Raw genomic sequence first — 24,350 nt, 5'->3', positions numbered from 1 at the left:
TATCCCTGTCCCCTGTCACAGCTCTGTTTATCCCTGTCCCAGCTCTGTTTATCCCTGTCCCCATCACAGCTCTGTTTATCCATGTCCCCATCACAGGTCTGTTTATCCCTGTCCCCATCACAGCTCTGTTTATCCCTGTCCCCTGTCACAGCTCTGTTTATCCCTGTCCCCTGTCACAGCTCTGTTTATCCCTGTCCCAGCTCTGTTTATCCCTGTCCCCATCACAGCTCTGTTTATCCCTGTCCCCATCACAGCTCTGTTTATCCCTGTCCCCTGTCACAGCTCTGTTTATCCCTGTCCCCATCACAGCTCTGTTTATCCCTGTCCCCATCACAGCTCTGTTTATCCCTGTCCCCTGTCACAGCTCTGTTTATCCCTGTCCCCATCACAGCTCTGTTTATCCCTGTCCCCTGTCACAGCTCTGTTTATCCATGTCCCCTAACACAGCTCTGTTTATCCCTGTCCCCATCACAGCTCTGTTTATCCCTGTCCCCATCACAGCTCTGTTTATCCCTGTCCCCATCACAGCTCTGTTTATCCCTGTCCCCATCACAGCTCTGTTTATCCATGTCCCCATCACAGCTCTGTTTATCCCTGTCCCCTGTCACAGCTCTGTTTATCCCTGTCCCAGCTCTGTTTATCCCTGTCCCCATCACATCTCTGTTTATCCCTGTCCCCTAACACAGCTCTGTTTATCCCTGTCCCCATCACAGCTCTGTTTATCCATGTCCCCTAACACAGCTCTGTTTATCCCTGTTCCCATCACAGCTCTGTTTATCCATGTCCCCATCACAGCTCTGTTTATCCATGTCCCCATCACAGCTCTGTTTATCCATGTCCCCATCACAGCTCTGTTTATCCCTGTCCCCATCACAGCTCTGTTTATCCCTGTCCCCATCACAGCTCTGTTTATCCCTGTCCCCATCACAGCTCTGTTTATCCCTGTCCCCATCACAGCTCTGTTTATCCCTGTCCCCTGTCACAGCTCTGTTTATCCCTGTCCCCGTCACAGCTATGTTTATCCCCATCACAGCTCTGTTTATCCCTGTCCCCATCACAGCTCTGTTTATCCCTGTCCCCTGTCACAGCTCTGTTTATCCCTGTCCCCATCACAGCTGTTTATCCCTGTCCCCTGTCACAGCTCTGTTTATCCATGTCCCCATCACAGCTCTGTTTATCCCTGTCCCCATCACGGCTGTTTATCCCTGTACCCATCACAGCTCTGTTTATCCCTGTCCCCATCACAGCTCTGTTTATCCCTGTCCCCATCACAGCTCTGTTTATCCCTGTCCCCATCACAGCTCTGTTTATCCCTGTCCCCTGTCACAGCTCTGTTTATCCCTGTCCCCATCACAGCTCTGTTTATCCCTGTCCCCATCACAGCTCTGTTTATCCCTGTCCCCATCACAGCTCTGTTTATCCCTGTCCCCATCACAGCTCTGTTTATCCATGTCCCCATCACAGCTCTGTTTATCCCTGTCCCCTGTCACAGCTCTGTTTATCCCTGTCCCAGCTCTGTTTATCCCTGTCCCCATCACATCTCTGTTTATCCCTGTCCCCTAACACAGCTCTGTTTATCCCTGTCCCCATCACAGCTCTGTTTATCCCTGTCCCCTGTCACAGCTCTGTTTATCCCTGTCCCCGTCACAGCTATGTTTATCCCCATCACAGCTCTGTTTATCCCTGTCCCCATCACAGCTCTGTTTATCCCTGTCCCCTGTCACAGCTCTGTTTATCCCTGTCCCCATCACAGCTGTTTATCCCTGTCCCCTGTCACAGCTCTGTTTATCCCTGTCCCAGCTCTGTTTATCCCTGTCCCCATCACAGCTCTGTTTATCCCTGTCCCCATCACAGCTCTGTTTATCCCTGTCCCAACTCTGTTTATCCCTGTCCCCATCACAGCTCTGTTTATCCATGTCCCCATCACAGCTCTGTTTATCCCTGTCCCCATCACAGCTCTGTTTATCCCTGTCCCCATCACAGCTCTGTTTATCCCTGTCCCCTGTCACAGCTCTGTTTATCCCTGTCCCAGCTCTGTTTATCCCTGTCCCCATCACAGCTCTGTTTATCCATGTCCCCATCACAGGTCTGTTTATCCCTGTCCCCATCACAGCTCTGTTTATCCCTGTCCCCTGTCACAGCTCTGTTTATCCCTGTCCCCTGTCACAGCTCTGTTTATCCCTGTCCCAGCTCTGTTTATCCCTGTCCCCATCACAGCTCTGTTTATCCCTGTCCCCATCACAGCTCTGTTTATCCCTGTCCCCTGTCACAGCTCTGTTTATCCCTGTCCCCATCACAGCTCTGTTTATCCCTGTCCCCATCACAGCTCTGTTTATCCCTGTCCCCTGTCACAGCTCTGTTTATCCCTGTCCCCATCACAGCTCTGTTTATCCCTGTCCCCTGTCTGTCACAGCTCTGTTTATCCATGTCCCCTAACACAGCTCTGTTTATCCCTGTCCCCATCACAGCTCTGTTTATCCCTGTCCCCATCACAGCTCTGTTTATCCCTGTCCCCATCACAGCTCTGTTTATCCCTGTCCCCATCACAGCTCTGTTTATCCATGTCCCCATCACAGCTCTGTTTATCCCTGTCCCCTGTCACAGCTCTGTTTATCCCTGTCCCAGCTCTGTTTATCCCTGTCCCCATCACATCTCTGTTTATCCCTGTCCCCTAACACAGCTCTGTTTATCCCTGTCCCCATCACAGCTCTGTTTATCCATGTCCCCTAACACAGCTCTGTTTATCCCTGTTCCCATCACAGCTCTGTTTATCCATGTCCCCATCACAGCTCTGTTTATCCATGTCCCCATCACAGCTCTGTTTATCCATGTCCCCATCACAGCTCTGTTTATCCCTGTCCCCATCACAGCTCTGTTTATCCCTGTCCCCATCACAGCTCTGTTTATCCCTGTCCCCATCACAGCTCTGTTTATCCCTGTCCCCATCACAGCTCTGTTTATCCCTGTCCCCTGTCACAGCTCTGTTTATCCCTGTCCCCGTCACAGCTATGTTTATCCCCATCACAGCTCTGTTTATCCCTGTCCCCATCACAGCTCTGTTTATCCCTGTCCCCTGTCACAGCTCTGTTTATCCCTGTCCCCATCACAGCTGTTTATCCCTGTCCCCTGTCACAGCTCTGTTTATCCATGTCCCCATCACAGCTCTGTTTATCCCTGTCCCCATCACGGCTGTTTATCCCTGTCCCCATCACAGCTCTGTTTATCCCTGTCCCCATCACAGCTCTGTTTATCCCTGTCCCCATCACAGCTCTGTTTATCCCTGTCCCCATCACAGCTCTGTTTATCCCTGTCCCCTGTCACAGCTCTGTTTATCCCTGTCCCCATCACAGCTCTGTTTATCCCTGTCCCCATCACAGCTCTGTTTATCCCTGTCCCCATCACAGCTCTGTTTATCCCTGTCCCCATCACAGCTCTGTTTATCCATGTCCCCATCACAGCTCTGTTTATCCCTGTCCCCTGTCACAGCTCTGTTTATCCCTGTCCCAGCTCTGTTTATCCCTGTCCCCATCACATCTCTGTTTATCCCTGTCCCCTAACACAGCTCTGTTTATCCCTGTCCCCATCACAGCTCTGTTTATCCCTGTCCCCTGTCACAGCTCTGTTTATCCCTGTCCCCGTCACAGCTATGTTTATCCCCATCACAGCTCTGTTTATCCCTGTCCCCATCACAGCTCTGTTTATCCCTGTCCCCTGTCACAGCTCTGTTTATCCCTGTCCCCATCACAGCTGTTTATCCCTGTCCCCTGTCACAGCTCTGTTTATCCATGTCCCCATCACAGCTCTGTTTATCCCTGTCCCCATCACGGCTGTTTATCCCTGTACCCATCACAGCTCTGTTTATCCCTGTCCCCTTCACAGCTCTGTTTATCCCTGTCCCCATCACAGTTCTGTTTATCCCTGTCCCCATCACAGCTCTGTTTATCCCTGTCCCCTGTCACAGCTCTGTTTATCCCTGTCCCCATCACAGCTCTGTTTATCCATGTCCCCATCACAGCTCTGTTTATCCCTGTCCCCATCACAGCTCTGTTTATCCATGTCCCCATCACAGCTCTGTTTATCCCTGTCCCCATCACAGCTCTGTTTATCCCTGTCCCCATCACAGCTCTGTTTATCCATGTCCCCATCACAGCTCTGTTTATCCCTGTCCCAGCTCTGTTTATCCCTGTCCCAACTCTGTTTATCCCTGTCCCCATCACAGCTCTGTTTATCCATGTCCCCATCACAGCTCTGTTTATCCCTGTCCCCATCACAGCTCTGTTTATCCCTGTCCCCATCACAGCTCTGTTTATCCCTGTCCCCTGTCACAGCTCTGTTTATCCCTGTCCCAGCTCTGTTTATCCCTGTCCCCATCACAGCTCTGTTTATCCATGTCCCCATCACAGGTCTGTTTATCCCTGTCCCCTGTCACAGCTCTGTTTATCCCTGTCCCCTGTCACAGCTCTGTTTATCCCTGTCCCAGCTCTGTTTATCCCTGTCCCCATCACAGCTCTGTTTATCCCTGTCCCCATCACAGCTCTGTTTATCCCTGTCCCCTGTCACAGCTCTGTTTATCCCTGTCCCCATCACAGCTCTGTTTATCCCTGTCCCCTGTCACAGCTCTGTTTATCCATGTCCCCTAACACAGCTCTGTTTATCCCTGTCCCCATCACAGCTCTGTTTATCCCTGTCCCCATCACAGCTCTGTTTATCCCTGTCCCCATCACAGCTCTGTTTATCCATGTCCCCATCACAGCTCTGTTTATCCCTGTCCCCTGTCACAGCTCTGTTTATCCCTGTCCCAGCTCTGTTTATCCCTGTCCCCATCACATCTCTGTTTATCCCTGTCCCCTAACACAGCTCTGTTTATCCCTGTCCCCATCACAGCTCTGTTTATCCATGTCCCCTAACACAGCTCTGTTTATCCCTATTCCCATCACAGCTCTGTTTATCCATGTCCCCATCACAGCTCTGTTTATCCATGTCCCCATCACAGCTCTGTTTATCCATGTCCCCATCACAGCTCTGTTTATCCCTGTCCCCATCACAGCTCTGTTTATCCCTGTCCCCATCACAGCTCTGTTTATCCCTGTCCCCATCACAGCTCTGTTTATCCCTGTCCCCATCACAGCTCTGTTTATCCCTGTCCCCTGTCACAGCTCTGTTTATCCCTGTCCCCATCACAGCTCTGTTTATCCCTGTCCCCTGTCACAGCTCTGTTTATCCCTGTCCCCATCACAGCTGTTTATCCCTGTCCCCTGTCACAGCTCTGTTTATCCCTGTCCCAGCTCTGTTTATCCCTGTCCCCATCACAGCTCTGTTTATCCCTGTCCCCATCACAGCTCTGTTTATCCCTGTCCCAGCTCTGTTTATCCCTGTCCCCGTCACAGCTCTGTTTATCCCTGTCCCCATCACAGCTCTGTTTATCCCTGTCCCCTGTCACAGCTCTGTTTATCCCTGTCACAGCTCTGTTTATCCCTGTCCCCATCACAGCTCTGTTTATCCCTGTCCCCATCACAGCTCTGTTTATCCATGTCCCCATCACAGCTCTGTTTATCCCTGTCCCCATCACAGTTCTGTTTATCCCTGTCCCCATCACAGCTCTGTTTATCCCTGTCCCCTGTCACAGCTCTGTTTATCCCTGTCCCCATCACAGCTCTGTTTATCCATGTCCCCATCACAGCTCTGTTTATCCCTGTCCCCATCACAGCTCTGTTTATCCCTGTCCCCATCACAGCTCTGTTTATCCATGTCCCCATCACAGCTCTGTTTATCCCTGTCACAGCTCTGTTTATCCCTGTCCCAGCTCTGTTTATCCCTGTCCCTATCACAGCTCTGTTTATCCCTGTCCCCATCACAGCTCTGTTTATCCCTGTCCCCTGTCACAGCTCTGTTTATCCCTGTCACAGCTCTGTTTATCCCTGTCCCCTAACACAGCTCTGTTTATCCATGTCCCCTAACACAGCTCTGTTTATCCATGTCCCCATCACAGCTCTGTTTATCCCTGTCACAGCTATGTTTATCCCTGTCCCCATCACAGCTCTGTTTATCCCTGTCCCCATCACAGCTCTGTTTATCCCTGTCCCCATCACAGCTCTGTTTATCCCTGTCCCCATCACAGCTCTGTTTATCCCTGTCCCCATCACAGCTCTGTTTATCCCTGTCCCCATCACAGCTCTGTTTATCCCTGTCCCCTGTCACAGCTCTGTTTATCCCTGTCCCCGTCACAGCTATGTTTATCCCCATCACAGCTCTGTTTATCCCTGTCCCCATCACAGCTCTGTTTATCCCTGTCCCCATCACAGCTCTGTTTATCCCTGTCCCCATCACAGCTCTGTTTATCCCTGTCCCCTGTCACAGCTCTGTTTATCCCTGTCCCCATCACAGCTCTGTTTATCCCTGTCCCCATCACAGCTATGTTTATCCCATTCACAGCTGTGTTTATCCCTGTCCCCTGTCACAGCTCTGTTTATCCCTGTCCCCATCACAGCTCTGTTTATCCCTGTCCCCATCACAGCTCTGTTTATCCCTGTCCCAGCTCTGTTTATCCCTGTCCCCATCACAGCTCTGTTTATCCCTGTCCCCATCACAGCTCTGTTTATCCCTGTCCCCTGTCACAGCTCTGTTTATCCCTGTCCCCATCACAGCTCTGTTTATCCCTGTCCCCTGTCACAGCTCTGTTTATCCCTGTCCCCTGTCACAGCTCTGTTTATCCCTGTCCCCATCACAGCTCTGTTTATCCCTGTCCCCTGTCACAGCTCTGTTTATCCCTGTCCCCATCACAGCTCTGTTTATCCATGTCCCCATCACAGCTCTGTTTATCCCTGTCCCCATCACAGCTCTGTTTATCCATGTCCCCATCACAGCTCTGTTTATCCCTGTCCCCATCACAGCTCTGTTTATCCCTGTCCCCATCACAGCTCTGTTTATCCATGTCCCCATCACAGCTCTGTTTATCCCTGTCCCAGCTCTGTTTATCCCTGTCCCAACTCTGTTTATCCCTGTCCCAGCTCTGTTTATCCCTGTCCCAGCTCTGTTTATCCCTGTCCCAACTCTGTTTATCCCTGTCCCAACTCTGTTTATCCCTGTCCCAGCTCTGTTTATCCCTGTCCCAACTCTGTTTATCCCTGTCCCAGCTCTGTTTATCCCTGTCCCAACTCTGTTTATCCCTGTCCCAGCTCTGTTTATCCCTGTCCCAGCTCTGTTTATCCCTGTCCCAACTCTGTTTATCCCTGTCCCCATCACAGCTCTGTTTATCCATGTCCCCATCACAGCTCTGTTTATCCCTGTCCCAGCTCTGTTTATCCCTGTCCGAGCTCTGTTTATCCCTGTCCCCATCACAGCTCTGTTTATCCATGTCCCCATCACAGCTCTGTTTATCCCTGTCCCCATCACAGCTCTGTTTATCCCCGTCCCCTGTCACAGCTCTGTTTATCCCTGTCCCCTGTCACAGCTCTGTTTATCCCTGTCCCAGCTCTGTTTATCCCTGTCCCCATCACAGCTCTGTTTATCCCTGTCCCCATCACAGCTCTGTTTATCCCTGTCCCCATCACAGCTCTGTTTATCCCTGTCCCCTGTCACAGCTCTGTTTATCCCTGTCCCCATCACAGCTCTGTTTATCCATGTCCCCATCACAGCTCTGTTTATCCCTGTCCCCTGTCACAGCTCTGTTTATCCCTGTCCCAGCTCTGTTTATCCCTGTCCCCATCACATCTCTGTTTATCCCTGTCCCCTAACACAGCTCTGTTTATCCCTGTCCCCATCACAGCTCTGTTTATCCATGTCCCCTAACACAGCTCTGTTTATCCCTGTTCCCATCACAGCTCTGTTTATCCATGTCCCCATCACAGCTCTGTTTATCCATGTCCCCATCACAGCTCTGTTTATCTCTGTCCCCATCACAGCTCTGTTTATCCCTGTCCCCATCACAGCTCTGTTTATCCCTGTCCCCATCACAGCTCTGTTTATCCCTGTCCCCGTCACAGCTATGTTTATCCCCATCACAGCTCTGTTTATCCCTGTCCCCATCACAGCTCTGTTTATCCCTGTCCCCTGTCACAGCTCTGTTTATCCCTGTCCCCATCACAGCTGTTTATCCCTGTCCCCTGTCACAGCTCTGTTTATCCATGTCCCCATCACAGCTCTGTTTATCCCTGTCCCGATCACGGCTGTTTATCCCTGTCCCCATCACAGCTCTGTTTATCCCTGTCCCAGCTCTGTTTATCCCTGTCCCCATCACAGCTCTGTTTATCCCTGTCCCCATCACAGCTCTGTTTATCCCTGTCCCAGCTCTGTTTATCCCTGTCCCCATCACAGCTCTGTTTATCCCTGTCCCCATCACAGCTCTGTTTATCCCTGTCCCCTGTCACAGCTCTGTTTATCCATGTCCCCTGTCACAGCTCTGTTTATCCTGTCCCCATCACAGCTCTGTTTATCCCTGTCCCCATCACAGCTCTGTTTATCCCTGTCCCCTGTCACAGCTCTGTTTATCCCTGTCACAGCTCTGTTTATCCCTGTCCCCATCACAGCTCTGTTCATCCCTGTCCCCATCACAGCTCTGTTTATCCCTGTCCCCATCACAGCTCTGTTTATCCCTGTCCCCATCACAGTTCTGTTTATCCCTGTCCCCATCACAGCTCTGTTTATCCCTGTCCCCTGTCACAGCTCTGTTTATCCCTGTCCCCATCACAGCTCTGTTTATCCATGTCCCCATCACAGCTCTGTTTATCCCTGTCCCCATCACAGCTCTGTTTATCCCTGTCCCCATCACAGCTCTGTTTATCCATGTCCCCATCACAGCTCTGTTTATCCCTGTCACAGCTCTGTTTATCCCTGTCCCAGCTCTGTTTATCCCTGTCCCTATCACAGCTCTGTTTATCCCTGTCCCCATCACAGCTCTGTTTATCCCTGTCCCCTGTCACAGCTCTGTTTATCCCTGTCCCCATCACAGCTCTGTTTATCCCTGTCCCCATCACAGCTCTGTTTATCCCTGTCCCCTGTCACAGCTCTGTTTATCCCTGTCCCAGCTCTGTTTATCCCTGTCCCCATCACAGCTCTGTTTATCCCTGTCCCCTGTCACAGCTCTGTTTATCCATGTCACCTAACACAGCTCTGTTTATCCCTGTCCCCATCACAGCTCTGTTTATCCCTGTCCCCATCACAGCTCTGTTTATCCCTGTCCCCATCACAGCTCTGTTTATCCCTGTCCCCATCACAGCTCTGTTTATCCATGTCCCCATCACAGCTCTGTTTATCCCTGTCCCCTGTCCCAGCTCTGTTTATCCCTGTCCCAACTCTGTTTATCCCTGTCCCAGCTCTGTTTATCCCTGTCCCAGCTCTGTTTATCCCTGTCCCAACTCTGTTTATCCCTGTCCCCATCACAGCTCTGTTTATCCATGTCCCCATCACAGCTCTGTTTATCCCTGTCCCAGCTCTGTTTATCCCTGTCCGAGCTCTGTTTATCCCTGTCCCCATCACAGCTCTGTTTATCCATGTCCCCATCACAGCTCTGTTTATCCCTGTCCCCATCACAGCTCTGTTTATCCCCGTCCCCTGTCACAGCTCTGTTTATCCCTGTCCCCTGTCACAGCTCTGTTTATCCCTGTCCCCATCACAGCTCTGTTTATCCCTGTCCCCATCACAGCTCTGTTTATCCCTGTCCCCATCACAGCTCTGTTTATCCCTGTCCCCTGTCACAGCTCTGTTTATCCCTGTCCCCATCACAGCTCTGTTTATCCATGTCCCCATCACAGCTCTGTTTATCCCTGTCCCCTGTCACAGCTCTGTTTATCCCTGTCCCAGCTCTGTTTATCCCTGTCCCCATCACATCTCTGTTTATCCCTGTCCCCTAACACAGCTCTGTTTATCCCTGTCCCCATCACAGCTCTGTTTATCCATGTCCCCTAACACAGCTCTGTTTATCCCTGTTCCCATCACAGCTCTGTTTATCCATGTCCCCATCACAGCTCTGTTTATCCATGTCCCCATCACAGCTCTGTTTATCTCTGTCCCCATCACAGCTCTGTTTATCCCTGTCCCCATCACAGCTCTGTTTATCCCTGTCCCCATCACAGCTCTGTTTATCCCTGTCCCCGTCACAGCTATGTTTATCCCCATCACAGCTCTGTTTATCCCTGTCCCCATCACAGCTCTGTTTATCCCTGTCCCCTGTCACAGCTCTGTTTATCCCTGTCCCCATCACAGCTGTTTATCCCTGTCCCCTGTCACAGCTCTGTTTATCCATGTCCCCATCACAGCTCTGTTTATCCCTGTCCCGATCACGGCTGTTTATCCCTGTCCCCATCACAGCTCTGTTTATCCCTGTCCCAGCTCTGTTTATCCCTGTCCCCATCACAGCTCTGTTTATCCCTGTCCCCATCACAGCTCTGTTTATCCCTGTCCCAGCTCTGTTTATCCCTGTCCCCATCACAGCTCTGTTTATCCCTGTCCCCTGTCACAGCTCTGTTTATCCATGTCCCCTGTCACAGCTCTGTTTATCCCTGTCCCCATCACAGCTCTGTTTATCCCTGTCCCCATCACAGCTCTGTTTATCCCTGTCCCCTGTCACAGCTCTGTTTATCCCTGTCACAGCTCTGTTTATCCCTGTCCCCATCACAGCTCTGTTCATCCCTGTCCCCATCACAGCTCTGTTTATCCCTGTCCCCATCACAGCTCTGTTTATCCCTGTCCCCATCACAGTTCTGTTTATCCCTGTCCCCATCACAGCTCTGTTTATCCCTGTCCCCTGTCACAGCTCTGTTTATCCCTGTCCCCATCACAGCTCTGTTTATCCATGTCCCCATCACAGCTCTGTTTATCCCTGTCCCCATCACAGCTCTGTTTATCCCTGTCCCCATCACAGCTCTGTTTATCCATGTCCCCATCACAGCTCTGTTTATCCCTGTCACAGCTCTGTTTATCCCTGTCCCAGCTCTGTTTATCCCTGTCCCTATCACAGCTCTGTTTATCCCTGTCCCCATCACAGCTCTGTTTATCCCTGTCCCATGTCACAGCTCTGTTTATCCCTGTCCCCATCACAGCTCTGTTTATCCCTGTCCCCATCACAGCTCTGTTTATCCCTGTCCCCTGTCACAGCTCTGTTTATCCCTGTCCCAGCTCTGTTTATCCCTGTCCCCATCACAGCTCTGTTTATCCCTGTCCCCTGTCACAGCTCTGTTTATCCATGTCACCTAACACAGCTCTGTTTATCCCTGTCCCCATCACAGCTCTGTTTATCCCTGTCCCCATCACAGCTCTGTTTATCCCTGTCCCCATCACAGCTCTGTTTATCCCTGTCCCCTTCACAGCTCTGTTTATCCCTGTCCCCATCACAGCTCTGTTTATCCATGTCCCCATCACAGCTCTGTTTATCCCTGTCCCCTAACACAGCTCTGTTTATCCCTGTCCCCATCACAGCTCTGTTTATCCATGTCCCCTAACACAGCTCTGTTTATCCCTGTTCCCATCACAGCTCTGTTTATCCATGTCCCCATCACAGCTCTGTTTATCCCTGTCCCCATCACAGCTCTGTTTATCCCTGTCCCCGTCACAGCTATGTTTATCCCCATCACAGCTCTGTTTATCCCTGTCCCCATCACAGCTCTGTTTATCCCTGTCCCCTGTCACAGCTCTGTTTATCCCTGTCCCCATCACAGCTGTTTATCCCTGTCCCCTGTCACAGCTCTGTTTATCCATGTCCCCATCACAGCTCTGTTTATCCCTGTCCCGATCACGGCTGTTTATCCCTGTCCCCATCACAGCTCTGTTTATCCCTGTCCCAGCTCTGTTTATCCCTGTCCCCATCACAGCTCTGTTTATCCCTGTCCCCATCACAGCTCTGTTTATCCCTGTCCCAGCTCTGTTTATCCCTGTCCCCATCACAGCTCTGTTTATCCCTGTCCCCATCACAGCTCTGTTTATCCCTGTCCCCTGTCACAGCTCTGTTTATCCATGTCCCCTGTCACAGCTCTGTTTATCCCTGTCCCCATCACAGCTCTGTTTATCCCTGTCCCCATCACAGCTCTGTTTATCCCTGTCCCCTGTCACAGCTCTGTTTATCCCTGTCACAGCTCTGTTTATCCCTGTCCCCATCACAGCTCTGTTCATCCCTGTCCCCATCACAGCTCTGTTTATCCCTGTCCCCATCACAGCTCTGTTTATCCCTGTCCCCATCACAGTTCTGTTTATCCCTGTCCCCATCACAGCTCTGTTTATCCCTGTCCCCTGTCACAGCTCTGTTTATCCCTGTCCCCATCACAGCTCTGTTTATCCATGTCCCCATCACAGCTCTGTTTATCCCTGTCCCCATCACAGCTCTGTTTATCCCTGTCCCCATCACAGCTCTGTTTATCCATGTCCCCATCACAGCTCTGTTTATCCCTGTCACAGCTCTGTTTATCCCTGTCCCAGCTCTGTTTATCCCTGTCCCTATCACAGCTCTGTTTATCCCTGTCCCCATCACAGCTCTGTTTATCCCTGTCCCCTGTCACAGCTCTGTTTATCCCTGTCCCCATCACAGCTCTGTTTATCCCTGTCCCCATCACAGCTCTGTTTATCCCTGTCCCTGTCACAGCTCTGTTTATCCCTGTCCCAGCTCTGTTTATCCCTGTCCCCATCACAGCTCTGTTTATCCCTGTCCCCTGTCACAGCTCTGTTTATCCATGTCACCTAACACAGCTCTGTTTATCCCTGTCCCCATCACAGCTCTGTTTATCCCTGTCCCCATCACAGCTCTGTTTATCCCTGTCCCCATCACAGCTCTGTTTATCCCTGTCCCCATCACAGCTCTGTTTATCCATGTCCCCATCACAGCTCTGTTTATCCCTGTCCCCTGTCCCAGCTCTGTTTATCCCTGTCCCAACTCTGTTTATCCCTGTCCCAGCTCTGTTTATCCCTGTCCCAGCTCTGTTTATCCCTGTCCCAACTCTGTTTATCCCTGTCCCCATCACAGCTCTGTTTATCCATGTCCCCATCACAGCTCTGTTTATCCCTGTCCCAGCTCTGTTTATCCCTGTCCGAGCTCTGTTTATCCCTGTCCCCATCACAGCTCTGTTTATCCCTGTCCCCATCACAGCTCTGTTTATCCCTGTCCCCATCACAGCTCTGTTTATCCCTGTCCCCATCACAGCTCTGTTTATCCCTGTCCCCTGTCACAGCTCTGTTTATCCCTGTCCCCATCACAGCTCTGTTTATCCATGTCCCCATCACAGCTCTGTTTATCCCTGTCCCCTGTCACAGCTCTGTTTATCCCTGTCCCAGCTCTGTTTATCCCTGTCCCCATCACATCTCTGTTTATCCCTGTCCCCTAACACAGCTCTGTTTATCCCTGTCCCCATCACAGCTCTGTTTATCCATGTCCCCTAACACAGCTCTGTTTATCCCTGTTCCCATCACAGCTCTGTTTATCCATGTCCCCATCACAGCTCTGTTTATCCATGTCCCCATCACAGCTCTGTTTATCTCTGTCCCCATCACAGCTCTGTTTATCCCTGTCCCCATCACAGCTCTGTTTATCCCTGTCCCCATCACAGCTCTGTTTATCCCTGTCCCCGTCACAGCTATGTTTATCCCCATCACAGCTCTGTTTATCCCTGTCCCCATCACAGCTCTGTTTATCCCTGTCCCCTGTCACAGCTCTGTTTATCCCTGTCCCCATCACAGCTGTTTATCCCTGTCCCCATCACAGCTCTGTTTATCCCTGTCCCGATCACGGCTGTTTATCCCTGTCCCCATCACAGCTCTGTTTATCCCTGTCCCAGCTCTGTTTATCCCTGTCCCCATCACAGCTCTGTTTATCCCTGTCCCCATCACAGCTCTGTTTATCCCTGTCCCAGCTCTGTTTATCCCTGTCCCCATCACAGCTCTGTTTATCCCTGTCCCCATCACAGCTCTGTTTATCCCTGTCCCCTGTCACAGCTCTGTTTATCCATGTCCCCTGTCACAGCTCTGTTTATCCCTGTCCCCATCACAGCTCTGTTTATCCCTGTCCCCATCACAGCTCTGTTTATCCCTGTCCCCTGTCACAGCTCTGTTTATCCCTGTCACAGCTCTGTTTATCCCTGTCCCCATCACAGCTCTGTTCATCCCTGTCCCCATCACAGCTCTGTTTATCCCTGTCCCCATCACAGCTCTGTTTATCCCTGTCCCCATCACAGTTCTGTTTATCCCTGTCCCCATCACAGCTCTGTTTATCCCTGTCCCCTGTCACAGCTCTGTTTATCCCTGTCCCCATCACAGCTCTGTTTATCCATGTCCCCATCACAGCTCTGTTTATCCCTGTCCCCATCACAGCTCTGTTTATCCATGTCCCCATCACAGCTCTGTTTATCCCTGTCACAGCTCTGTTTATCCCTGTCCCAGCTCTGTTTATCCCTGTCCCTATCACAGCTCTGTTTATCCCTGTCCCCATCACAGCTCTGTTTATCCCTGTCCCCTGTCACAGCTCTGTTTATCCCTGTCCCCATCACAGCTCTGTTTATCCCTGTCCCCATCACAGCTCTGTTTATCCCTGTCCCCTGTCACAGCTCTGTTTATCCCTGTCCCAGCTCTGTTTATCCCTGTCCCCATCACAGCTCTGTTTATCCCTGTCCCCTGTCACAGCTCTGTTTATCCATGTCACCTAACACAGCTCTGTTTATCCCTGTCCCCATCACAGCTCTGTTTATCCCTGTCCCCATCACAGCTCTGTTTATCCCTGTCCCCATCACAGCTCTGTTTATCCATGTCCCCATCACAGCTCTGTTTATCCCTGTCCCCTAACACAGCTCTGTTTATCCCTGTCCGCATCACAGCTCTGTTTATCCATGTCCCCTAACACAGCTCTGTTTATCCCTGTTCCCATCACAGCTCTGTTTATCCATGTCCCCATCACAGCTCTGTTTATCCATGTCCCCATCACAGCTCTGTTTATCCCTGTCCCCATCACAGCTCTGTTTATCCCTGTCCCCATCACAGCTCTGTTTATCCCTGTCCCCATCACAGCTATGTTTATCCCTGTCCCCATCACAGCTCTGTTTATCCCTGTCCCCTGTCACAGCTCTGTTTATCCCTGTCCCCGTCACAGCTATGTTTATCCCCATCACAGCTCTGTTTATCCCTGTCCCCATCACAGCTCTGTTTATCCCTGTCCCCTGTCACAGCTCTGTTTATCCCTGTCCCCATCACAGCTGTTTATCCCTGTCCCCTGTCACAGCTCTGTTTATCCATGTCCCCATCACAGCTCTGTTTATCCCTGTCCCCATCACGGCTGTTTATCCCTGTCCCCATCACAGCTCTGTTTATCCCTGTCCCAGCTCTGTTTATCCCTGTCCCCATCACAGCTCTGTTTATCCCTGTCCCCATCACAGCTCTGTTTATCCCTGTCCCAGCTCTGTTTATCCCTGTCCCCATCACAGCTCTGTTTATCCCTGTCCCCATCACAGCTCTGTTTATCCCTGTCCCCATCACAGCTCTGTTTATCCATGTCCCCTGTCACAGCTCTGTTTATCCCTGTCCCCATCACAGCTCTGTTTATCCCTGTCCCCATCACAGCTCTGTTTATCCCTGTCCCCTGTCACAGCTCTGTTTATCCCTGTCATAGCTCTGTTTATCTCTGTCCCCATCACAGCTCTGTTTATCCCTGTCCCCATCACAGCTCTGTTTATCCCTGTCCCCATCACAGCTCTGTTTATCCCTGTCCCCATCACAGTTCTGTTTATCCCTGTCCCCATCACAGCTCTGTTTATCCCTGTCCCCTGTCACAGCTCTGTTTATCCCTGTCCCCATCACAGCTCTGTTTATCCCTGTCCCCATCACAGCTCTGTTTATCCATGTCCCCATCACAGCTCTGTTTATCCCTGTCCCCATCACAGCGCTGTTTATCCCTGTCCCCATCACAGCGCTGTTTATCCCTGTCCCCATCACAGCTCTGTTTATCCCTGTCCCCATCACAGCTCTGTTTATCCATGTCCCCATCACATCTCTGTTTATCCCTGTCCCAGCTCTGTTTATCCCTGTCCCAGCTCTGTTTATCCCTGTCCCCATCACAGCTCTGTTTATCCATGTCCCCATCACAGCTCTGTTTATCCCTGTCCCAGCTCTGTTTATCCCTGTCCCCATCACAGTTCTGTTTATCCCTGTCCCCATCACAGCTCTGTTTATCCCTGTCCCCTGTCACAGCTCTGTTTATCCCTGTCCCCATCACAGCTCTGTTTATCCATGTCCCCATCACAGCTCTGTTTATCCCTGTCCCCATCACAGCTCTGTTTATCCCTGTCCCCATCACAGCTCTGTTTATCCATGTCCCCATCACAGCTCTGTTTATCCCTGTCCCAGCTCTGTTCATCCCTGTCCCAGCTCTGTTTATCCCTGTCCCCATCACAGCTCTGTTTATCCCTGTCCCAGCTCTGTTTATCCCTGTCCCCATCACAGCTCTGTTTATCCATGTCCCCATCACAGCTCTGTTTATCCCTGTCCCAGCTCTGTTTATCCCTGTCCCAGCTCTGTTTATCCCTGTCCCCATCACAGCTCTGTTTATCCCTGTCCCCTGTCACAGCTCTGTTTATCCCTGTCCCCATCACAGCTCTGTTTATCCATGTCCCCATCACAGCTCTGTTTATCCCTGTCCCCATCACAGCTCTGTTTATCCCTGTCCCCATCACAGCTCTGTTTATCCCTGTCCCCATCACAGCTCTTTATCCCTGTCCCCTGTCACAGCTCTGTTTATCCCTGTCCCCATCACAGCTCTGTTTATCCCTGTCCCATCACAGCTCTGTTTATCCCTGTCCCCTGTCACAGCTCTGTTTATCCATGTCCCCATCACAGCTCTGTTTATCCATGTCCCCTGTCACAGCTCTGTTTATCCATGTCCCCTGTCACAGCTGTTTATCCATGTTCCCTGTCACAGCTCTGTTTATCCATGTCCCCCATCACAGCTCTGTTTATCCCTGTCCCCATCACAGCTCTGTTTATCCCTGTCCCCATCACAGCTCTTTATCCCTGTCCCCTGTCACAGCTCTGTTTATCCCTGTCCCCATCACAGCTCTGTTTATCCCTGTCCCCTGTCACAGCTCTGTTATCCCTGTCCCTATCACAGCTCTGTTTATCCCTGTCCCCATCACATCTATGTTTATCCCTGGCCCCATCACATCTCTGTTTATCCCTGTCCCCTGTCACAGCTGTTTATCCCTGTCCCATGTCACAGCTGTTTATCCCTTGTCACAGCTGTTTATCCCTGTCCCCTATCACAGCTCTGTTTATCCCTGTCCCCATCACAGCTCTGTTTATCCCTGTCCCCATCACAGCTCTGTTTATCCCTGTCCCCATCACAGCTCTGTTTATCCCTGTCCCCTTCACAGCTCTGTTTATCCCCATCACAGCTCTGTTTATCCCCATCACAGCTCTGTTTATCCCTGTCCCCATCACAGCTCTGTTTATCCCTGTCCCCTGTCACAGCTCTGTTTATCCCTGTCCCCTGTCACAGCTCTGTTTGTCCCTGTCCCCATCACAGCTCTGTTTATCCCTGTCCCCATCACAGCTCTGTTTATCCCTGTCCCCTGTCACAGCTCTGTTTATCCCTGTCCCCATCACAGCTCTGTTTATCCCTGTCCCCATCACAGCTCTGTTTATCCCTGTCCCCATCACAGCTCTGTTTATCCCTGTCCCCATCACAGCTCTTTATCCCTGTCCCCTGTCACAGCTCTGTTTATCCCTGTCCCCATCACAGCTCTGTTTATCCCTGTCCCCATCACAGCTCTGTTTATCCCTGTCCCCTGTCACAGCTCTGTTTATCCCTGTCCCCTGTCACAGCTCTGTTTATCCATGTCCCCATCACAGCTCTGTTTATCCATGTCCCCTGTCACAGCTCTGCTTATCCATGTCCCCTGTCACAGCTCTGTTTATCCCTGTCCCCATCACAGCTCTGTTTATCCCTGTCCCCATCACAGCTGTTTATCCCTGTCCCCTATCACAGCTCTGTTATCCCTGTCCCCATCACAGCTCTGTTTATCCCTGTCCCCATCACAGCTCTGTTATCCCTGTCCCCTGTCACAGCTCTGTTATCCCTGTCCCCATCACAGCTCTGTTATCCCTGTCCCCTGTCACAGCTCTGTTATCCCTGTCCCCATCACAGCTCTGTTTATCCCTGTCCCCATCACAGCTCTGTTTATCCCTGTCCCCATCACAGCTCTGTTTATCCCTGTCCCCATCACAGCTCTGTTTATCCCTGTCCCCATCACAGCTCTGTTTATCCCTGTCCCCGTCACAGCTCTGTTTATCCCCATCACAGCTCTGTTTATCCCCATCACAGCTCTGTTTATCCCTGTCCCCATCACAGCTCTGTTTATCCCTGTCCCCTGTCACAGCTCTGTTTATCCCTGTCCCCGTCACAGCTCTGTTTATCCCTGTCCCCATCACAGCTCTGTTTATCCCTGTCCCCATCACAGCTCTGTTTATCCCTGTCCCCATCACAGCTCTGTTTATCCCTGTCCCCTGTCACAGCTCTGTTTATCCCTGTCCCCATCACAGCTCTGTTTATCACCAATCCTCACTAGCTCTGTTGTTGATCCCTATTCGATGGCCCTCAAGTTATGGAAAACAAAGCAAGTTGTGTGCATTGCAGTCTGAGTGTTAAATAATCCACCATGAGTTCAACCTTCACCACCTGCTATGTACAGGTGAGTCTGGGTCATTCAGCGCTACCCAAATGAATGCAGGCCTAATAGAAGATAACAACATCTAATACCATGTCCACTCCACTATCAACGACAGCAGCCTGTCTGGGGGATGGGATGTTACATCTGTGTAGAATCACATCACCGAGGTTTACTGACATAAAACAAAAAGTAAACAGGCACGATGCTTTATACGGTATGATCTTTATACTGTTTGGAATGACCAGATGATAATGCCCCTGGGTATGTAGATCCACAGGACAACACCAGACAGACACAAAACAACCGGAGTGACCAGATGATAATGCCCTAGGGTATGTAGATCCACGGACAACACCAGACAGACATAAAACAAAAAGTAAACAGGCACAATGCTTTATACGGTATGATCTTTAAACCGTTTGGAATGACCAGATGATAATGCCCCTGGGTATGTAGATCCACGGACAACACCAGACAGACATAAAACAAAAAGTAAACAGGCACAATGCTTTATACGGTATGATCTTTATACTGTTTGGAATGACCAGATGATAATGCCCCTGGGTATGTAGATCCACGGACAACACCAGACAGACATAAAACAACCGGAGTGACCAGATGATAATGCCCTAGGGTATGTAGATCCACGGACAACACCAGACAGACATAAAACAAAAAGTAAACAGGCACAATGCTTTATACGGTATGATCTTTAAACCGTTTGGAATGACCAGATGATAATGCCCCTGGGTATGTAGATCCACGGACAACACCAGACAGACATAAAACAAAAAGTAAACAGGCACAATGCTTTATACGGTATGATCTTTAAACCGTTTGGAATGACCAGATGATAATGCCCCTGGGTATGTAGATCCACGGACAACACCAGACAGACATAAAACAACCGGAGTGACCAGATGATAATGCCCCTGGGTATGTAGATCCACGGACAACACCAGACAGACATAAAACAAAAAGTAAACAGGCACAATGCTTTATACGGTATGATCTTTAAACCGTTTGGAATGACCAGATGATAATGCCCCTGGGTATGTAGATCCACGGACAACACCAGACAGACATAAAACAACCGGAGTGACCAGATGATAATGCCCCTGGGTATGTAGATCCACGGACAACACCAGACAGACATAAAACAAAAAGTAAACAGGCACAATGCTTTATACGGTATGATCTTTAAACCGTTTGGAATGACCAGATGATAATGCCCCTGGGTATGTAGATCCACGGACAACACCAGACAGACATAAAACAACCGGAGTGACCAGATGATAATGCCCCTGGGTATGTAGATCCACGGACAACACCAGACAGACATAAAACAAAAAGTAAACAGGCACAATGCTTTATACGGTATGATCTTTAAACCGTTTGGAATGACCAGATGATAATGCCCTGGGTATGTAGATCCACGGACAACACCAGACAGACATAAAACAACCGGAGTGACCAGATGATAATGCCCCTGGGTATGTAGATCCACGGACAACACCAGACAGACATAAAACAAAAATAATGTAAACAGGCACAATGCTTTATACGGTATGATCTTTAAACCGTTTGGAATGACCAGATGATAATGCCCCTGGGTATGTAGATCCACGGACAACACCAGACAGACATAAAACAACCGGAGTGACCAGATGATAATGCCCCTGGGTATGTAGATCCACGGACAACACCAGACAGACATAAAACAAAAAGTAAACAGGCACAATGCTTTATACGGTATGATCTTTAAACCGTTTGGAATGACCAGATGATAATGCCCCTGGGTATGTAGATCCACGGACAACACCAGACAGACATAAAACAACCGGAGTGACCAGATGATAATGCCCCTGGGTATGTAGATCCACGGACAACACCAGACAGACACAAAACAACCGTTCAAGTGGAGGATAAGACGGTTTAGTTTATTTACAATGTAGGCTAACAGTGTCAATAGTATCAGAACCGCTTTGCATTGTGCTGTTGTACTGCTGCTATCAAATCTAAAACTGACACCTAGCTGTCTACTGTGGAAGTCTCTGATCACTTGTCTCAAGCAAGAGACACACATTTGCAACCTGCTCAACGTGTTTGGTTTGAGTTTTGTGCATGAGATACGGTTTTAAACACAACAGGCTAATTATTGGCTATCTAGATGGCAATGTCTGCTTTGTCATTTTAGTTATCTTTTAGTTCCAACAACTTCAAACAAGTTCCTGTGAGGAAGGCACACTTATCAGTGTTGATGTTTTAAAACGATCCCATGTTTCAAGTGCATCAAAATAAATCCCTAGTTATGGATAATACAACTATTACGTAGCTAAGTACATTCAATCAATATTTTATTTAAGTAAGGGCAACAGCTCCTTGTAAGGAAGGGCAGTAAAGCTCAATGTTTTCGCAAGCAATATCTTCCCAACAAAAATAACATGGGCTCGTTGGGAAAGGCGGTTTGGGGTCCTTACCTCTCATCAACTTTATCTTATTTTCTGTCCGCAGTAAAAAATCTAAATAGCCCCGACAAGGTGTCCCTGACGTTATGTAGCCTTCTCGTAATGGCAGAATTGTGTAATTCCGAGAGTAATGTGTAGTTTAATAAACCGGACCGGTTGCTGACAGCTTGATCACATAGACAACATGGATGACGGGCGGGTCGCCGGTGCGCGGGCACGGCGAAGTTTGACTGGGAGGAGGGGAGCGCGCATGGAGTTCTCCAGCTGATTAGACAATCATCTTCTTCGGTATTGTAGCGATCGCACATTTGTTTGTGCATGCAACCACCTACTGTGCGGGAGTGAGTCGATCACGTTACATTTGTTGATACAAACATTTAAAGGAATCATCATTTAAAATTGTAGCAACAATTACACCTTGTTACTCTTCTGCAGTAAAACTGTGTACACCCAAGTACTTTTTTAATTGAACCTTTATTTAACTAGGCAAGTCAGTTAAGATCAAATACTTATTTACAATGACTGCCTACCCCAGCCCAACCCGGACGAAGCTAGGCCAATTGTGCGCTGCCCTATGGGACTCCCACAGCCAGATGTGATGTTGCCTGGATTTGAACCAGCTACTTCTCTGCAGCTGTCAACACAACATCTATTCTTTGCATTCCATTTATGCAGTACAGGTGATAACCATGGAAATTAATGCTAAGAAGCCAAACTTACTGGAGCACACATTTGTATCTCTATGTATTGGCCTAGGACTACTACTCACCCCCTATCATCCTCTGCTCAGCATATGGCCCCTTCTGTTCGACTCTGACAACCTCAAACTGTCTCTATTGCACAGGGAACTTCTGATCCCCAGCAACATATCCCCCCGATACGACACATTTGTTTGTCCCATGACCTCCTGCACAATTCTCACATCTCGGAATCTCCATCCTCTACACTGCTGCATCATGACCATAATGACCACTGCTGCATCATGACCATAATGACCACTGCTGCATCATGACCATAAGCTTGGCATCTAAAACACCTTAGTGGGTTCGGCACAAAAGCTCTCAAGGGATAACTGACATATACTAACATGACATTGCCAGTTAAAGACTCCGCTTCAAAACTCAAAAGGACAGACCGTGTCTTCTCAGTTTCACCACGCTCGCCACCAGGCCTGTGTCGCACCAAACAACGGGCGTCACAGACCCAGGGAATCCTCTATTTCAGTTGCTCCACCTCAACACTTAACGCCACCCCCAAAAAATCACTCCTTTTAAAAGGTGCCCTGCTCCGGAGAGTAAAGCAAGTCACAGGTCTTGTCCCAAGTAAAGTCACATGTCTTGTCCCAAGTAAAGTCACAGGTCTTGTCCCAAGTAAAGTCACAGGTCTTGTCCCTTGTAAAGTCACAGGTCTTGTCCCAAGACGTGTGATGCGAAGCACCTGCTCCCTCTGGGTGGAAGAAACGTGGGAAATGATCACAAGTCCAAATCAAGCAACCTTCACTGATTTAACAGTAAACTATTTATTTTCCACCCAGCCTGAGACTAAATGTGGGTCAGCCAAAAGGCAGGGATTCACTTTCTCCAAAAATGTCACTCTCACTGGGCCAGAATCATTCTTTGCATGACCATCGGGGTGAGGCTCGGACTCTGAGGTCTCCACCACACCTGCCACCACAGTTATTATTTAACCTCACTCTCGTCAGGTTCAATTTCTGAGCCATCAGAGACAGCAGAGTACGGTTTGTAGTACTTGGTGCCATTCTTGCTCAACACATCTTCTGTCCTGCACTGGGCTCTTCTTCTTCTTCCTCGCTGTCCATAACCACGTCTATCTGTTCACCACACTCATGCCTCAGCTTCATCCATGCCTCACCTTCATCCATGCCTCACCTTCATCCATGCCCCACCTTCATCCATGCCTCACCTTCATCCATGCCTCACCTTCATCCATGCCTCACCTTCATCCATGCCTCACCTTCATCCATGCCTCACCTTCATCCATGCCTCACCTTCATCCACTGTATTGTTTGCAGAAAATACCCACCTTCTGTTCCTTATTATTCCAATTTACTAGTCTGGCTATCGCTGGCCTGGCCATGCCCGCAAAATGTGCCACAGTCGTCAGCCAGGTCTCCTCCTCGTCATCCATCTTGGGACATGTCACATCCTTCCACCCCTGATCTAAGGTCAGTTTTGCGGTCAGTTATTGGTCGTATACCCCTCCTAAGACATTGCATGCATCAACTAATGGTTGGGTGCCACATCATCAACTGCACCGTTGGGCATCTGATTGCTATATTGCTGTGTTCAAATGAACTGGGAACTCTGAAATCTCTAACTTCTGACTTTAGTAAGTTCAAAACAACGGGGAACTCTGAAATCTCCAACTTCTGACTTTAGTAAGTTCAAAACAACGGGGAACTCTGAAATCTCCAACTTCTGACTTTAGTAAGTTCAATATAACGGGGAACTCTGAAATCTCCAACTTCTGACTTTAGTAAGTTCAAAACAACGGGGAACTCTGAAATCTCCAACTTCTGACTTTAGTAAGTTCAATATAACGGGGAACTCTGAAATCTCCAACTTCTGACTTTAGTAAGTTCAAAACAACGGGGAACTCTGAAATCTCCAACTTCTGACTTTAGTAAGTTCAATATAACGGGGAACTCTGAAATCTCCAACTTCTGACTTTAGTAAGTTCAAAACAACGGGGAACTCTGAAATCTCCAACTTCTGACTTTAGTAAATTCAATATAACGGGGAACTCTGAAATCTCCAACTTCTGACTTTAGTAAGTTCAATATAACGGGGAACTCTGAAATCTCCAACTTCTGACTTTAGTAAGTTCAATATAACGGGGAACTCTGAAATCTCCAACTTCTGACTTTAGTAAGTTCAATACAACTGGGAACTCTGAAATCTCCAACTTCTGACTTTAGTAAGTTCAATACAACTGGGAACTCTGAAATCTCCAACTTCTGACTTTAGTAAGTTCAAAACAACGGGGAACTCTGAAATCTCCAACTTCTGACTTTAGTAAGTTCAATACAACTGGGAACTCTGAAATCTCCAACTTCTGACTTTAGTAAGTTCAATACAACGGGGAACTCAGAAGAAAAAAGCTAGTTCCGACTGGGGAAAAGTAGTTTTGAATGGTCATCCAACTCAGAATCCCAAGTCGGAAACTCAGGCATCTTTCTAGAGCTCCGACTTTCCGACCTCAAGATCACTGGCATCATCATTTGACCTTTACTACA

The 24,350-nt window shown here is 49.4% G+C and overlaps 1 protein-coding gene across 1 annotated transcript in view; it reads right to left on the bottom strand.

Annotated features, from left to right (window-relative positions):
• The window catches only part of LOC115124936 (intersectin-2-like), a 155,877-nt gene extending 134,558 nt beyond the window's left edge, over nt 1–21,319 (bottom strand). The window contains exon 1 of the mRNA XM_065025865.1: nt 21,107–21,319. The gene's annotated coding sequence lies outside the window, so the exon portion shown is untranslated. The remainder of the gene's footprint in view (nt 1–21,106) is intronic.
• Nucleotides 21,320–24,350: the final 3,031 nt, after the last annotated feature.

The sequence above is a fragment of the Oncorhynchus nerka genome, linkage group LG12 (genome assembly GCF_034236695.1).
Source record: "Oncorhynchus nerka isolate Pitt River linkage group LG12, Oner_Uvic_2.0, whole genome shotgun sequence".
Classification (NCBI taxonomy): domain Eukaryota; kingdom Metazoa; phylum Chordata; class Actinopteri; order Salmoniformes; family Salmonidae; genus Oncorhynchus; species Oncorhynchus nerka.
Note: the sequence above shows the minus strand (reverse complement) of the source record. Positions and strands in the feature narration are given on the sequence as shown.